The 5,404-nt window shown below is 45.9% G+C and overlaps 1 non-coding gene across 1 annotated transcript; it reads right to left on the minus strand.

The window, feature by feature from the left end:
• Window positions 1-2,968: 2,968 nt before the first annotated feature.
• On the minus strand, window positions 2,969-3,041 carry Trnaq-cug (transfer RNA glutamine (anticodon CUG)). Its single transcript has one exon. It is a non-coding gene; the product is annotated as a tRNA-Gln (tRNA).
• Between the last annotated feature and the right edge of the window lie 2,363 nt (window positions 3,042-5,404).

Here is a 5,404-nt window from a genome sequence, read left to right on the forward strand (position 1 = left end):
GTACACGATGCTTTTGCAAGGAAGGTACCTCTGCCTTATTAACTGCAGAGGACCCAAGTTGCCTCCCTCCCAGGTTCAACTCACCTCCCTTCTGGAAAGCCCCACATGGCCTGGATGATGTGCTGGAGAAATCAGAAACCTAGACTTTTCAGAAACGAGAGACCTAAGACTCTCCTTTCCTTTTGGTCCTCTCAAGTCCTTGTTCTCTCCCCTTTACAGAGGTGGACACCTGTGGGCCGTCCTGGAACACTCAGTTTTCCCATGAGCGGTCTGAGGCCAGCACTGCTTCCTTATTCCCAGGAGCTATCTGGACTCACTGGTCGCCCTCTGGATCACGTTGCCACCTGTGAAATCATCCTAAACACCCTCTCCGTTTTTTGAGAAACAGCAATTCTTCCCAAATATTGTAGAGAAAGTTAGGCGACAGGTAGAGAAAGTTAAAGGGCCACAGCGAGGTTTCTAGCCAATAAAGTCTTGAACCACTGCAAGAGAGAGAGAGAGACAGAGGGAGAGACAGAGAGAGAGAGAGAGAGAGAGAGAGAGAGAGAGAGAGAGAGAGAAAGAAAGAGAGGCTGAAAGAAACAGGGAAAGCTCCTAAGGCTGGCCTGGCTCACTACATGCCAAGACACAACCCCTCCATCTTCGATTAAGCACAGGAGAAACAGAGTGGGGAGGAGGGGACACTACCATAAAGACCCACTCAGTACATAAAATACAAACCAACACCTAGGCACTCACACACCCATGTACATATAAGTATATACACAGTTTATTATTCTCACCATATTAATACATTGAAGCGCACACATATTCTGTCTACTAACTTGGCCTTGAAGATAACTCTGACATAAATTGCAAGCATCTGAACCTCATAAAGAGACCAAGGAAGTGCTTATCCAAAAACATACCAGTAGGCCCTGGAAGGGCCAAGGGCCAAATCAGGTGTCTCAGAGCCCAAAGTGGCCAATCAAGGTATCATAGCTCTCCAAGGGGAAGAGTCCCTTTCTCCCATATTCCCCCAGTGCCAGATGTGGACTCTGTATCTACATATTTTCTCACTTGTTCTCAAAGAAGTGATTTTGTTTCCCCATTTCTATGTTCTTTCCAATAAATTTAGTTTGTTTCTCCTTCTGAACCTGTATTTCCTAATTCTTTATACATGAAGGGGTTTTTTGTTTGTTTTTTGTTTTAACAGACTCTTGATAAAACTGTACCCTCCAGAGAGGTGACCTAACAATACGAGGTTTATCTCAGGAACCCTCTCTGAAAATGTTTCTAAGTGTGTTGGTGTCATGGTCTTATGATCCCAAATAGTGCTGTGCTCATAGTTCTTTTGCATATATCTGTTCACTCCTGCACATATTTCTGCAGTGTAGGTGGAGAAGTGGACGTGCAATTTAGGGCCTGTGTTTTCATTCCTAATAGGAATTTCTGAAACTCACACGTGTTCAAAGCTCACTTGGAAATATCACTCGTTCCCTGGCCCCCTCTTACATTTCTTCTCCCGAGGCAGAGCCACTTTATACCATAGTTATTGGTCGCTATTCCTTGTTTTTCAATCCCGGATTTTAGAGACCAGCATGAAAGTGAAAGAGGGGTGTGTGTTTCCCATCTGCCCTTCTCTCCCTGGGAGCCAGCAAGGTGCCCCCCTTGGCTTCCAAGAGCTGGCAGACCAAGCCTCCCACCCCAGCCCTCTGGGCCAAAGGAAGCTGCAAGACAAATGTGCCAGGCAAGCACTTCGCAGTGTTCAAAAAACGCTGGTTTGGAGCAGAAGCATGCTTTTTAGGAACCTACAGAGGAAGGAGCTGGGGTCTCTGGAACCCACAGAGTGTGAGTGTGCACCTGGGAAGCCGCGCTCCCCACCTCCCATTGCTGCTTTCTCCTTTCTCCCCATTTTCTAAGGTCACCTCCTTCCTCAGCTGTTTTTCCTCATGTGTCCCTTTCTCATCCTCTTTACTGTGTCTCTGACTTCTCAGGCTGTGAACGTTTTCTGACATCTAGAACATAAAAACCTCAGTGATGCTTCCTGTTGGAGATTGTACCAGGATCCTCAGCTCCTCCCCAGCATGTGAGCCCAGTGCTGCTCAAGTAACCTGATCCATGGAGCTGGTTCCCAAGCTACTCAAAGGTGGCCAGCATTGTCCTCAGAGCTAGTAACTGGAAATGAAATGCAAATCAGAAGAGCCAGCGAGTGAACATGCAGAATACAATAATCAACTTGGATAAAATACTGTACCTCCAGCTCAGGTCTCCAACCTCAGAGCACAGAGACTGGGTCATCAAGGGCCCAGCTCTTGTCAATGCAATTTCTCTCATTTGTACTTTCCTTACCCGAAGACAATCGGTGCACTTGCCAGGTGAACCAGGTGAGAGACATCGTGGGGCATGAGACTTGTGAGGACATTTTTGTGCATTGCACAGCTTCACTCCGAGGCCCGAGGGTCACCTGGGCACAGGGTGGCACTGGCCGAATGGCTGGGACCCTGGGCAGTGGGGTGGGGACCTCTGATGGCAACGAGCCTGGGCTTAGTCTGGGAGGACTGATATCTCAAGTTTGGTCACCCAACATGATGACCCGCAAATGCCCTACAGACAGTGACTCACTGAGAACCTCACTTCCATGGAGGAAGCCCCAGGAGCAGGCCAAGGTTGAGCAGCTGAAATGCTCTGGAGCAGAAGGGTTGCTGAGACTCAAATTGATCACCACCCTGGGCAGCTTCTGTTCCTGGACAGAAACTTTTCTATCCCCCACATCAAGATGTGAGAGCAGAAACGAAGACTCACTTTTTGAAAAAGGGAAGAAAAAAAAAAATGTGTTCTTAACACCATGCTTTCACTCTCTAGAGCCACAGCTCCTCAGAGCCTGCTTCCCCACAACACCCATGTCAGATGTCCCTCAAGCCCACAGCCCAGTCTCAGGTTAGCAATGAAAGAAAATTTCTCACTTTCTGGGGCCAGAATACACACAAAGCTCCCACTGAGGTTTGAACTCATATCACTGGATTCAGAGTCCAGAGTGCTCACCATTACACCACAGAGCCAAGCAAAGGAATTGCTTCAGACATGAACCTATAAAATTACACATTTAGCATTCAGCCTGTTGACTGCCTCAGCCAAGGCATTTCATTCATACTACAAAATCTAAAGGCACATAAATGTGGGATAAGGAAAGAGCCTTCCAGCCTCCCTCCGAAAACATGTACTCTGCCCCAGTTTAGCACTTGCCTATTGGCACTTCAAACTTCTCCACATAAAAGTCACATTTCTGTGTTCTTGGCCTTCACACTTTTCCCAGTCCCAGCCTGGTGACTGTCAGGGCAGGGCTGGGACACGTGTGCCCAGTTTCTCTTATTGTGTATGCAGTATTCATGTGCAAAAACACTCCACCATACCATAGAGTTATAAGCATAATAGATGAAAATCCATATTACATCTCAAAACTATCACCTGTGCACATCCAGGAAAGCTCTCCAAGTGACCTTGCATTGCTAAACATCATCCTAGGCCTGTGGAAATGAAATGCACATTGAATGAAAGTACTCACGTGTGTCAGTGATTTATAAATCAGGCCAACTAGAAGCAGAGGAGCACTCTGCAGGGAGGGCAACAGAGAAAACAGTCTAAAGTGTTCATAGGAAATAAAACAAGGAAATTGTATTTGACTGGGGAGAACCTGGGTATCTGGAGATTAGCTGGTGCTTTTGATTCAGAAAGGCTCTACTTTTGTTTCACTTGGCAATGGGTCCTAATTGGCTTTTGTAGGAACCCCAAAGCTCTGGGCCTTTTCCCTGCAGCAGCATTTAAATGCAAACCTTTGTCCAAACAAGTCTTCTTGTTTGTATGAGAGCCCCAGCTCTTATACAAAAGAGATGGACCAAAATTAGGGCATAAGCCCCTCTTGCTGTCAGCATCATGGTTGGTTTGTCTTTGTCACAACAAAGTATGCTTCAGTCACCACATCAGGTGCAGTGAAGACATTCTCTTTGTTGATTGTCTTGGATTTTCATTGCTCTACAGACCACCAGGTACACTGTTCATGGCCTGGGAGACAGTGGGTGCACATCTTAGACCACTGAGAGGATACAGCACAGATCCAGTGTGACCAGCAGGAGGAAAATACCAAAGGATGAGACAATGCTTCTTAGACAAGGGTCCACAAACCAAACCAACAAAATCAACAAAGGAATAATAAAGTTAAAAGAAAGAACATGAAATGGGTTCTCTGAAGCCACAGGAGAGTCAGCAGAAAGACCTCTAGAGTTGATCTTGAAGTGTACCTGCTTGGTTTCATACGGAAATGTTAACTCATCTCAGTTGAATCTCTGTGTGAACCCAGCAAGAGGCCCAAAGTTCTCTTCTAACTTTACATCAAATGTCCAGCTCTAGCTTCTTAGGGTTCAGAAGCAGGACAGATTCTCAATAAAAATTTTCAACATCTGTGAAAAAAGACTAGCATCTGATATATACAGGAAAGGCCCGCTTTTTCAATGAAATCCTTTTTTTTTCCACTAAAGTTATCCCTGCATTCACTAGAGATGATCACAGTAACACAAATTGTTTTATCAAACAGGACTGGTTCCATTGTACTTGCTCTGATTATTTAACAGAAGTGCAATAAGAGCACAGAGGGAGTGCTGAGGCTCTTTTGGAGTCAGCTTTGTTGGGATTTTAATAAGGAATCAATCTCAAATTAGACCTTTCAAAGCCTCTCCTTGCTAGAAAGCCAGACAAGGACTTACCATCTGTCATGGTTCACACCTAGCTGTGCCCCAAGAGCCTCATGTGCTCCAGGGTGAGGCTTTTGGCAGCTGACTGGATCATGGGGGTTTAGAGGAGACTTGGTGTTAGGAGGCAGGGCTGGAGCAGGAGAGGTGGGGCACAGAAAGTGTGATGGGGAAGGGTTTAACTCCCTTCCTGGTGCTCTCTGAATTCTCTCTGCATCCTGGAATAATGATGTGAGTGAGCAGCTTACATGCCACAACTTTTTACTGTACCCCTTCTGCTGGGGCCACTGACCACACAAGGACTGAATCTTTTATTTTATTTTATTTTTTGGTCTTTTTTTCGTTTTTATTGGTACCAGGGATCGAACTCAGGACTGCCTGCTTGCAAGGCAGGTGCTTATGCCGCTGAGCTAAATCCCCAGCCCCCAAGGACTGAATCTTTTAAAATGTGCCAGCGTGAATCTTTCCTGCTATAAATTGCAGATCTCATGTATTTGGTCCCAGCAATAAGGAAGGTGATTGAGACACCATCCATATCTGCCCACAATACCTATAGGTTTTCGTAAATTTCTGCCATCTCAAGATCTTCAGGAGGTATCTTTGTGCTCCTGGGCCGCCTTCTCACAAAGCTGGGGAACTCCTCAGCAGGGTATCACGGCTTTTTTTTTTTTTTTTTTTTG

This window comes from Cavia porcellus, unplaced genomic scaffold (genome assembly GCF_034190915.1).
Source record: "Cavia porcellus strain 051 isolate PalLab524CR breed Dunkin Hartley unplaced genomic scaffold, mCavPor4.1 scaffold_1, whole genome shotgun sequence".
NCBI classification, from domain to species: Eukaryota; Metazoa; Chordata; class Mammalia; order Rodentia; family Caviidae; genus Cavia; species Cavia porcellus.